The sequence below is a fragment of the Eleutherodactylus coqui genome, chromosome 2 (assembly GCF_035609145.1).
Source record: "Eleutherodactylus coqui strain aEleCoq1 chromosome 2, aEleCoq1.hap1, whole genome shotgun sequence".
NCBI lineage: Eukaryota > Metazoa > Chordata > Amphibia > Anura > Eleutherodactylidae > Eleutherodactylus > Eleutherodactylus coqui.
The window spans coordinates 307556907-307565842 of record NC_089838.1 but is presented as its reverse complement, the minus strand read 5'-3'; the positions used below and the strand labels follow the sequence as shown (position 1 = coordinate 307565842).

Sequence of the window (8936 nt, the reverse complement as noted above, 5' to 3'; positions counted from 1 at the left end):
TTTTCATCAAGAATGCCGTGACCCGGATTCGAACCTGGGTTGCTGCGGCCACAACGCAGAGTACTAACCACTATACGATCACGGCGACATTCACGAGCCAGGTAGGAGTCGAACCTACAATCTTCTGATCCGTAGTCAGACGCGTTATCCATTGCGCCACTGGCCCTGTGTGAGAGGTTGCCACTAATCATGCTCCCCATTTTGGACTTTTGCTACGCTCGCAGCCATATTCAAAGACCTCAACACGGTTGCTTTTAGCCCCTAGCCAAAACCCTTCTGCCTTGTTTGCTACCTTTCCATATTATCCAGTATCGTTTCGGTATTGAATGGCAAAGAGCAGTGCCTATCCAGTTAAGGCGGAGGGAAAAAACAAGGATAGATCCATGCCCCGTGTGAGGATCGAACTCACGACCTTCAGATTATGAGACTGACTCGCTACCTACTGCGCTAACGAGGCATCTTGCGTGTGATTGGTTGTTGCCGTCCAGAGATAAGATGGAATTCTGTAAGCACAAAACTTCTTTTTTTTTTTTTTTTTTTTTTAATATGTACATGTATATATCTACATATATTGGAAAGTTTAAAGCAAGCTGTGAAAGCAACTTTTCCCATATGGTCTAGCGGTTAGGATTCCTGGTTTTCACCCAGGCGGCCCGGGTTCGACTCCCGGTATGGGAATGAGTGTTTTGCTAAGCTTGTGCCTGCATTCAAAGGCCTGCACCTTTCTTGCAGAATTAAGCGGCTTAGTTTGCAGATGCTCTTGGCAGCCAAAAATGCTGCGCTAACGAGGCCACTTGCAAGTGGTTGTTGATGCCATCCATGCTTAAAAATGAGTTTTCAAATCATGAAACTGATTTTTTTTCTACTTATTACTGAAAAAGGGTCTCAGCGGTTCCCATATGGTCTAGCGGTTAGGATTCCTGGTTCTCACCCAGGCGGCCTGGGTTCGACTCCCGGTATGGGAATGAGCATTTTCCTAAGCTTGCAACTACATCGAAAGACCCTCTGAATTAAGATAGCGCTCAAAAAGTTCATAAAAGTATCATTCAGGCTTGCCGTCTACAAGAGCACCTTTGCTTTTTCATCAAGAATGCCGTGACCCGGATTCGAACCGGGGTTGCTGCGGCCACAACGCAGAGTACTAACCACTATACGATCACGGCGACATTCACGAGCCAGGTAGGAGTCGAACCTACAATCTTCTGATCCGTAGTCAGACGCGTTATCCATTGCGCCACTGGCCCTGTGTGAGAGGTTGCCACTAATCATGCTCCCCATTTTGGACTTTTGCTACGCTCGCAGCCATATTCAAAGACCTCAACACGGTTGCTTTTAGCCCCTAGCCAAAACCCTTCTGCCTTGTTTGCTACCTTTCCATATTATCCAGTATCGTTTCGGTATTGAATGGCAAAGAGCAGTGCCTATCCAGTTAAGGCGGAGGGAAAAAACAAGGATAGATCCATGCCCCGTGTGAGGATCGAACTCACGACCTTCAGATTATGAGACTGACGCGCTACCTACTGCGCTAACGAGGCATCTTGCGTGTGATTGGTTGTTGCCGTCCAGAGATAAGATGGAATTCTGTAAGCACAAAACTTCTTTTTTTTTTTTTTTTTTTTTTAATATGTACATGTATATATCTACATATATTGGAAAGTTTAAAGCAAGCTGTGAAAGCAACTTTTCCCATATGGTCTAGCGGTAAGGATTCCTGGTTTTCACCCAGGCGGCCCGGGTTCGACTCCCGGTATGGGAATGAGTGTTTTGCTAAGCTTGTGCCTGCATTCAAAGGCCTGCACCTTTCTTGCAGAATTAAGCGGCTTAGTTTGCAGATGCTCTTGGCAGCCAAAAATGCTGCGCTAACGAGGCCACTTGCAAGTGGTTGTTGATGCCATCCATGCTTAAAAATGAGTTTCCAAATCATGAAACTGATTTTTTTTCTACTTATTACTGAAAAAGGGTCTCAGCGGTTCCCATATGGTCTAGCGGTTAGGATTCCTGGTTCTCACCCAGGCGGCCCGGGTTCGACTCCCGGTATGGGAATGAGCATTTTCCTAAGCTTGCAACTACATCGAAAGACCCTCTGAATTAAGATAGCGCTCAAAAAGTTCATAAAAGTATCATTCAGGCTTGCCGTCTACAAGAGCACCTTTGCTTTTTCATCAAGAATGCTGTGACCCAGATTCGCTGCGGCCACAACGCAGAGTACTAACCACTATACGATCACGGCGACATTCACGAGCCAGGTAGGAGTCGAACCTACAATCTTCTGATCCGTAGTCAGACGCGTTATCCATTGCGCCACTGGCCCTGTGTGAGAGGTTGCCACTAATCATGCTCCCCATTTTGGACTTTTGCTACGCTCGCAGCCATATTCAAAGACCTCAACACGGTTGCTTTTAGCCCCTAGCCAAAACCCTTCTGCCTTGTTTGCTACCTTTCCATATTATCCAGTATCGTTTCGGTATTGAATGGCAAAGAGCAGTGCCTATCCAGTTAAGGCGGAGGGAAAAAACAAGGATAGATCCATGCCCCGTGTGAGGATCGAACTCACGACCTTCAGATTATGAGACTGACTCGCTACCTACTGCGCTAACGAGGCATCTTGCGTGTGATTGGTTGTTGCCGTCCAGAGATAAGATGGAATTCTGTAAGCACAAAACTTCTTTTTTTTTTTTTTTTTTAATATGTACATGTATATATCTACATATATTGGAAAGTTTAAAGCAAGCTGTGAAAGCAACTTTTCCCATATGGTCTAGCGGTTAGGATTCCTGGTTTTCACCCAGGCGGCCCGGGTTCGACTCCCGGTATGGGAATGAGTGTTTTGCTAAGCTTGTGCCTGCATTCAAAGGCCTGCACCTTTCTTGCAGAATTAAGCGGCTTAGTTTGCAGATGCTCTTGGCAGCCAAAAATGCTGCGCTAACGAGGCCACTTGCAAGTGGTTGTTGATGCCATCCATGCTTAAAAATGAGTTTTCAAATCATGAAACTGATTTTTTTTCTACTTATTACTGAAAAAGGGTCTCAGCGGTTCCCATATGGTCTAGCGGTTAGGATTCCTGGTTCTCACCCAGGCGGCCCGGGTTCGACTCCCGGTATGGGAATGAGCATTTTCCTAAGCTTGCAACTACATCGAAAGACCCTCTGAATTAAGATAGCGCTCAAAAAGTTCATAAAAGTATCATTCAGGCTTGCCGTCTACAAGAGCACCTTTGCTTTTTCATCAAGAATGCCGTGACCCAGATTCGAACCGGGGTTGCTGCGGCCACAACGCAGAGTACTAACCACTATACGATCACGGCGACATTCACGAGCCAGGTAGGAGTCGAACCTACAATCTTCTGATCCGTAGTCAGACGCGTTATCCATTGCGCCACTGGCCCTGTGTGAGAGGTTGCCACTAATCATGCTCCCCATTTTGGACTTTTGCTACGCTCGCAGCCATATTCAAATACCTCAACACGGTTGCTTTTAGCCCCTAGCCAAAACCCTTCTGCCTTGTTTGCTACCTTTCCATATTATCCAGTATCGTTTCGGTATTGAATGGCAAAGAGCAGTGCCTATCCAGTTAAGGCGGAGGGAAAAAACAAGGATAGATCCATGCCCCGTGTGAGGATCGAACTCACGACCTTCAGATTATGAGACTGACGCGCTACCTACTGCGCTAACGAGGCATCTTGCATGTGATTGGTTGTTGCCGTCCAGAGATAAGATGGAATTCTGTAAGCACAAAACTTCTTTTTTTTTTTTTTTAATATGTACATGTATATATCTACATATATTGGAAAGTTTAAAGCAAGCTGTGAAAGCAACTTTTCCCATATGGTCTAGCGGTTAGGATTCCTGGTTTTCACCCAGGCGGCCCGGGTTCGACTCCCGGGATGGGAATGAGTGTTTTGCTAAGCTTGTGCCTGCATTCAAAGGCCTGCACCTTTCTTGCAGAATTAAGCGGCTTAGTTTGCAGATGCTCTTGGCAGCCAAAAATGCTGCGCTAACGAGGCCACTTGCAAGTGGTTGTTGATGCCATCCATGCTTAAAAATGAGTTTTCAAATCATGAAACTGATTTTTTTTCTACTTATTACTGAAAAAGGGTCTCAGCGGTTCCCATATGGTCTAGCGGTTAGGATTCCTGGTTCTCACCCAGGCGGCCCGGGTTCGACTCCCGGTATGGGAATGAGCATTTTCCTAAGCTTGCAACTACATCGAAAGACCCTCTGAATTAAGATAGCGCTCAAAAAGTTCATAAAAGTATCATTCAGGCTTGCCGTCTACAAGAGCACCTTTGCTTTTTCATCAAGAATGCCGTGACCCGGATTCGAACCGGGGTTGCTGCGGCCACAACGCAGAGTACTAACCACTATACGATCACGGCGACATTCACGAGCCAGGTAGGAGTCGAACCTACAATCTTCTGATCCGTAGTCAGACGCGTTATCCATTGCGCCACTGGCCCTGTGTGAGAGGTTGCCACTAATCATGCTCCCCATTTTGGACTTTTGCTACGCTCGCAGCCATATTCAAAGACCTCAACACGGTTGCTTTTAGCCCCTAGCCAAAACCCTTCTGCCTTGTTTGCTACCTTTCCATATTATCCAGTATCGTTTCGGTATTGAATGGCAAAGAGCAGTGCCTATCCAGTTAAGGCGGAGGGAAAAAACAAGGATAGATCCATGCCCCGTGTGAGGATCGAACTCACGACCTTCAGATTATGAGACTGACGCGCTTCCTACTGCGCTAACGAGGCATCTTGCGTGTGATTGGTTGTTGCCGTCCAGAGATAAGATGGAATTCTGTAAGCACAAAACTTCTTTTTTTTTTTTTTTTTAATATGTACATGTATATATCTACATATATTGGAAAGTTTAAAGCAAGCTGTGAAAGCAACTTTTCCCATATGGTCTAGCGGTTAGGATTCCTGGTTTTCACCCAGGCGGCCCGGGTTCGACTCCCGGTATGGGAATGAGTGTTTTGCTAAGCTTGTGCCTGCATTCAAAGGCCTGCACCTTTCTTGCAGAATTAAGCGGCTTAGTTTGCAGATGCTCTTGGCAGCCAAAAATGCTGCGCTAACGAGGCCACTTGCAAGTGGTTGTTGATGCCATCCATGCTTAAAAATGAGTTTTCAAATCATGAAACTGATTTTTTTTCTACTTATTACTGAAAAAGGGTCTCAGCGGTTCCCATATGGTCTAGCGGTTAGGATTCCTGGTTCTCACCCAGGCGGCCCGGGTTCGACTCCCGGTATGGGAATGAGCATTTTCCTAAGCTTGCAACTACATCGAAAGACCCTCTGAATTAAGATAGCGCTCAAAAAGTTCATAAAAGTATCATTCAGGCTTGCCGTCTACAAGAGCACCTTTGCTTTTTCATCAAGAATGCCGTGACCCGGATTCGAACCGGGGTTGCTGCGGCCACAACGCAGAGTACTAACCACTATACGATCACGGCGACATTCACGAGCCAGGTAGGAGTCGAACCTACAATCTTCTGATCCGTAGTCAGACGCGTTATCCATTGCGCCACTGGCCCTGTGTGAGAGGTTGCCACTAATCATGCTCCCCATTTTGGACTTTTGCTACGCTCGCAGCCATATTCAAAGACCTCAACACGGTTGCTTTTAGCCCCTAGCCAAAACCCTTCTGCCTTGTTTGCTACCTTTCCATATTATCCAGTATCGTTTCGGTATTGAATGGCAAAGAGCAGTGCCTATCCAGTTAAGGCGGAGGGAAAAAACAAGGATAGATCCATGCCCCGTGTGAGGATCGAACTCACGACCTTCAGATTATGAGACTGACGCGCTACCTACTGCGCTAACGAGGCATCTTGCATGTGATTGGTTGTTGCCGTCCAGAGATAAGATGGAATTCTGTAAGCACAAAACTTCTTTTTTTTTTTTTTTTTTTTTTTTTTTAATATGTACATGTATATATCTACATATATTGGAAAGTTTAAAGCAAGCTGTGAAAGCAACTTTTCTCATATGGTCTAGCGGTTAGGATTCCTGGTTTTCACCCAGGCGGCCCGGGTTCGACTCCCGGTATGGGAATGAGTGTTTTGCTAAGCTTGTGCCTGCATTCAAAGGCCTGCACCTTTCTTGCAGAATTAAGCGGCTTAGTTTGCAGATGCTCTTGGCAGCCAAAAATGCTGCGCTAACGAGGCCACTTGCAAGTGGTTGTTGATGCCATCCATGCTTAAAAATGAGTTTTCAAATCATGAAACTGATTTTTTTTCTACTTATTACTGAAAAAGGGTCTCAGCGGTTCCCATATGGTCTAGCGGTTAGGATTCCTGGTTCTCACCCAGGCGGCCCGGGTTCGACTCCCGGTATGGGAATGAGCATTTTCCTAAGCTTGCAACTACATCGAAAGACCCTCTGAATTAAGATAGCGCTCAAAAAGTTCATAAAAGTATCATTCAGGCTTGCCGTCTACAAGAGCACCTTTGCTTTTTCATCAAGAATGCCGTGACCCGGATTCGAACCGTGGTTGCTGCGGCCACAACGCAGAGTACTAACCACTATACGATCACGGCGACATTCACGAGCCAGGTAGGAGTCGAACCTACAATCTTCTGATCCGTAGTCAGACGCGTTATCCATTGCGCCACTGGCCCTGTGTGAGAGGTTGCCACTAATCATGCTCCCAATTTTGGACTTTTGCTACGCTCGCAGCCATATTCAAAGACCTCAACACGGTTGCTTTTAGCCCCTAGCCAAAACCCTTCTGCCTTGTTTGCTACCTTTCCATATTATCCAGTATCGTTTCGGTATTGAATGGCAAAGAGCAGTGCCTATCCAGTTAAGGCGGAGGGAAAAAACAAGGATAGATCCATGCCCCGTGTGAGGATCGAACTCACGACCTTCAGATTATGAGACTGACGCGCTACCTACTGCGCTAACAAGGCATCTTGCGTGTGATTGGTTGTTGCCGTCCAGAGATAAGATGGAATTCTGTAAGCACAAAACTTCTTTTTTTTTTTTTTTAATATGTACATGTATATATCTACATATATTGGAAAGTTTAAAGCAAGCTGTGAAAGCAACTTTTCCCATATGGTCTAGCGGTTAGGATTCCTGGTTTTCACCCAGGCGGCCCGGGTTCGACTCCCGGTATGGGAATGAGTGTTTTGCTAAGCTTGTGCCTGCATTCAAAGGCCTGCACCTTTCTTGCAGAATTAAGCGGCTTAGTTTGCAGATGCTCTTGGCAGCCAAAAATGCTGCGCTAACAAGGCCACTTGCAAGTGGTTGTTGATGCCATCCATGCTTAAAAATGAGTTTTCAAATCATGAAACTGATTTTTTTTCTACTTATTACTGAAAAAGGGTCTCAGCGGTTCCCATATGGTCTAGCGGTTAGGATTCCTGGTTCTCACCCAGGCGGCCCGGGTTCGACTCCCGGTATGGGAATGAGCATTTTCCTAAGCTTGCAACTACATCGAAAGACCCTCTGAATTAAGATAGCGCTCAAAAAGTTCATAAAAGTATCATTCAGGCTTGCCGTCTACAAGAGCACCTTTGCTTTTTCATCAAGAATGCTGTGACCCGGATTCGCTGCGGCCACAACGCAGAGTACTAACCACTATACGATCACGGCGACATTCACGAGCCAGGTAGGAGTCGAACCTACAATCTTCTGATCCGTAGTCAGACACGTTATCCATTGCGCCACTGGCCCTGTGTGAGAGGTTGCCACTAATCATGCTCCCCATTTTGGACTTTTGCTACGCTCGCAGCCATATTCAAAGACCTCAACACGGTTGCTTTTAGCCCCTAGCCAAAACCCTTCTGCCTTGTTTGCTACCTTTCCATATTATCCAGTATCGTTTCGGTATTGAATGGCAAAGAGCAGTGCCTATCCAGTTAAGGCGGAGGGAAAAAACAAGGATAGATCCATGCCCCGTGTGAGGATCGAACTCACGACCTTCAGATTATGAGACTGACGCGCTACCTACTGCGCTAACGAGGCATCTTGCGTGTGATTGGTTGTTGCCGTCCAGAGATAAGATGGAATTCTGTAAGCACAAAACTTCTTTTTTTTTTTTTTTTTTTTTTAATATGTACATGTATATATCTACATATATTGGAAAGTTTAAAGCAAGCTGTGAAAGCAACTTTTCCCATATGGTCTAGCGGTTAGGATTCCTGGTTTTCACCCAGGCGGCCCGGGTTCGACTCCCGGTATGGGAATGAGTGTTTTGCTAAGCTTGTGCCTGCATTCAAAGGCCTGCACCTTTCTTGCAGAATTAAGCGGCTTAGTTTGCAGATGCTCTTGGCAGCCAAAAATGCTGCGCTAACGAGGCCACTTGCAAGTGGTTGTTGATGCCATCCATGCTTAAAAATGAGTTTTCAAATCATGAAACTGATTTTTTTTCTACTTATTACTGAAAAAGGGTCTCAGCGGTTCCCATATGGTCTAGCGGTTAGGATTCCTGGTTCTCACCCAGGCGGCCCGGGTTCGACTCCCGGTATGGGAATGAGCATTTTCCTAAGCTTGCAACTACATCGAAAGACCCTCTGAATTAAGATAGCGCTCAAAAAGTTCATAAAAGTATCATTCAGGCTTGCCGTCTACAAGAGCACCTTTGCTTTTTCATCAAGAATGCTGTGACCCGGATTCGCTGCGGCCACAACGCAGAGTACTAACCACTATACGATCACGGCGACATTCACGAGCCAGGTAGGAGTCGAACCTACAATCTTCTGATCCGTAGTCAGACGCGTTATCCATTGCGCCACTGGCCCTGTGTGAGAGGTTGCCACTAATCATGCTCCCCATTTTGGACTTTTGCTACGCTCGCAGCCATATTCAAAGACCTCAACACGGTTGCTTTTAGCCCCTAGCCAAAACCCTTCTGCCTTGTTTGCTACCTTTCCATATTATCCAGTATCGTTTCGGTATTGAATGGCAAAGAGCAGTGCCTATCCAGTTAAGGCGGAGG

General features: G+C 46.1%; 28 non-coding genes across 28 annotated transcripts; 13 read left to right on the top strand and 15 right to left on the bottom strand.

Annotated features, from left to right (window-relative positions):
- Nucleotides 1-93: 93 nt before the first annotated feature.
- On the bottom strand, nucleotides 94-166 carry TRNAR-ACG (transfer RNA arginine (anticodon ACG)). The gene has a single exon. It is a non-coding gene; the product is annotated as a tRNA-Arg (tRNA).
- Nucleotides 167-606: 440 nt separating this feature from the next.
- On the top strand, nucleotides 607-678 carry TRNAE-UUC (transfer RNA glutamic acid (anticodon UUC)). Its single transcript has one exon. It is a non-coding gene; the product is annotated as a tRNA-Glu (tRNA).
- Nucleotides 679-1091: 413 nt separating this feature from the next.
- Nucleotides 1092-1163, bottom strand: TRNAH-GUG (transfer RNA histidin (anticodon GUG)). Its single transcript has one exon. It is a non-coding gene; the product is annotated as a tRNA-His (tRNA).
- Nucleotides 1164-1171: 8 nt separating this feature from the next.
- On the bottom strand, nucleotides 1172-1244 carry TRNAR-ACG (transfer RNA arginine (anticodon ACG)). The gene has a single exon. It is a non-coding gene; the product is annotated as a tRNA-Arg (tRNA).
- A 218-nt stretch (nucleotides 1245-1462) lies between these two features.
- TRNAM-CAU (transfer RNA methionine (anticodon CAU)) lies at nucleotides 1463-1535 on the bottom strand. The gene has a single exon. It is a non-coding gene; the product is annotated as a tRNA-Met (tRNA).
- Nucleotides 1536-1684: 149 nt separating this feature from the next.
- On the top strand, nucleotides 1685-1756 carry TRNAE-UUC (transfer RNA glutamic acid (anticodon UUC)). The gene has a single exon. It is a non-coding gene; the product is annotated as a tRNA-Glu (tRNA).
- A 215-nt stretch (nucleotides 1757-1971) lies between these two features.
- Nucleotides 1972-2043, top strand: TRNAE-CUC (transfer RNA glutamic acid (anticodon CUC)). The gene has a single exon. It is a non-coding gene; the product is annotated as a tRNA-Glu (tRNA).
- A 195-nt stretch (nucleotides 2044-2238) lies between these two features.
- On the bottom strand, nucleotides 2239-2311 carry TRNAR-ACG (transfer RNA arginine (anticodon ACG)). The gene has a single exon. It is a non-coding gene; the product is annotated as a tRNA-Arg (tRNA).
- Nucleotides 2312-2747: 436 nt separating this feature from the next.
- Nucleotides 2748-2819, top strand: TRNAE-UUC (transfer RNA glutamic acid (anticodon UUC)). Its single transcript has one exon. It is a non-coding gene; the product is annotated as a tRNA-Glu (tRNA).
- A 215-nt stretch (nucleotides 2820-3034) lies between these two features.
- Nucleotides 3035-3106, top strand: TRNAE-CUC (transfer RNA glutamic acid (anticodon CUC)). The gene has a single exon. It is a non-coding gene; the product is annotated as a tRNA-Glu (tRNA).
- Nucleotides 3107-3312: 206 nt separating this feature from the next.
- Nucleotides 3313-3385, bottom strand: TRNAR-ACG (transfer RNA arginine (anticodon ACG)). The gene has a single exon. It is a non-coding gene; the product is annotated as a tRNA-Arg (tRNA).
- A 218-nt stretch (nucleotides 3386-3603) lies between these two features.
- Nucleotides 3604-3676, bottom strand: TRNAM-CAU (transfer RNA methionine (anticodon CAU)). The gene has a single exon. It is a non-coding gene; the product is annotated as a tRNA-Met (tRNA).
- Nucleotides 3677-4105: 429 nt separating this feature from the next.
- On the top strand, nucleotides 4106-4177 carry TRNAE-CUC (transfer RNA glutamic acid (anticodon CUC)). The gene has a single exon. It is a non-coding gene; the product is annotated as a tRNA-Glu (tRNA).
- A 126-nt stretch (nucleotides 4178-4303) lies between these two features.
- On the bottom strand, nucleotides 4304-4375 carry TRNAH-GUG (transfer RNA histidin (anticodon GUG)). The gene has a single exon. It is a non-coding gene; the product is annotated as a tRNA-His (tRNA).
- An 8-nt stretch (nucleotides 4376-4383) lies between these two features.
- Nucleotides 4384-4456, bottom strand: TRNAR-ACG (transfer RNA arginine (anticodon ACG)). Its single transcript has one exon. It is a non-coding gene; the product is annotated as a tRNA-Arg (tRNA).
- Nucleotides 4457-4891: 435 nt separating this feature from the next.
- TRNAE-UUC (transfer RNA glutamic acid (anticodon UUC)) lies at nucleotides 4892-4963 on the top strand. The gene has a single exon. It is a non-coding gene; the product is annotated as a tRNA-Glu (tRNA).
- A 215-nt stretch (nucleotides 4964-5178) lies between these two features.
- On the top strand, nucleotides 5179-5250 carry TRNAE-CUC (transfer RNA glutamic acid (anticodon CUC)). Its single transcript has one exon. It is a non-coding gene; the product is annotated as a tRNA-Glu (tRNA).
- A 126-nt stretch (nucleotides 5251-5376) lies between these two features.
- TRNAH-GUG (transfer RNA histidin (anticodon GUG)) lies at nucleotides 5377-5448 on the bottom strand. Its single transcript has one exon. It is a non-coding gene; the product is annotated as a tRNA-His (tRNA).
- An 8-nt stretch (nucleotides 5449-5456) lies between these two features.
- On the bottom strand, nucleotides 5457-5529 carry TRNAR-ACG (transfer RNA arginine (anticodon ACG)). The gene has a single exon. It is a non-coding gene; the product is annotated as a tRNA-Arg (tRNA).
- Nucleotides 5530-5747: 218 nt separating this feature from the next.
- Nucleotides 5748-5820, bottom strand: TRNAM-CAU (transfer RNA methionine (anticodon CAU)). Its single transcript has one exon. It is a non-coding gene; the product is annotated as a tRNA-Met (tRNA).
- Nucleotides 5821-6261: 441 nt separating this feature from the next.
- Nucleotides 6262-6333, top strand: TRNAE-CUC (transfer RNA glutamic acid (anticodon CUC)). Its single transcript has one exon. It is a non-coding gene; the product is annotated as a tRNA-Glu (tRNA).
- A 206-nt stretch (nucleotides 6334-6539) lies between these two features.
- Nucleotides 6540-6612, bottom strand: TRNAR-ACG (transfer RNA arginine (anticodon ACG)). The gene has a single exon. It is a non-coding gene; the product is annotated as a tRNA-Arg (tRNA).
- Nucleotides 6613-7045: 433 nt separating this feature from the next.
- Nucleotides 7046-7117, top strand: TRNAE-UUC (transfer RNA glutamic acid (anticodon UUC)). Its single transcript has one exon. It is a non-coding gene; the product is annotated as a tRNA-Glu (tRNA).
- Nucleotides 7118-7332: 215 nt separating this feature from the next.
- TRNAE-CUC (transfer RNA glutamic acid (anticodon CUC)) lies at nucleotides 7333-7404 on the top strand. Its single transcript has one exon. It is a non-coding gene; the product is annotated as a tRNA-Glu (tRNA).
- Nucleotides 7405-7890: 486 nt separating this feature from the next.
- On the bottom strand, nucleotides 7891-7963 carry TRNAM-CAU (transfer RNA methionine (anticodon CAU)). The gene has a single exon. It is a non-coding gene; the product is annotated as a tRNA-Met (tRNA).
- Nucleotides 7964-8112: 149 nt separating this feature from the next.
- Nucleotides 8113-8184, top strand: TRNAE-UUC (transfer RNA glutamic acid (anticodon UUC)). Its single transcript has one exon. It is a non-coding gene; the product is annotated as a tRNA-Glu (tRNA).
- Nucleotides 8185-8399: 215 nt separating this feature from the next.
- TRNAE-CUC (transfer RNA glutamic acid (anticodon CUC)) lies at nucleotides 8400-8471 on the top strand. The gene has a single exon. It is a non-coding gene; the product is annotated as a tRNA-Glu (tRNA).
- Nucleotides 8472-8666: 195 nt separating this feature from the next.
- On the bottom strand, nucleotides 8667-8739 carry TRNAR-ACG (transfer RNA arginine (anticodon ACG)). The gene has a single exon. It is a non-coding gene; the product is annotated as a tRNA-Arg (tRNA).
- Nucleotides 8740-8936: the final 197 nt, after the last annotated feature.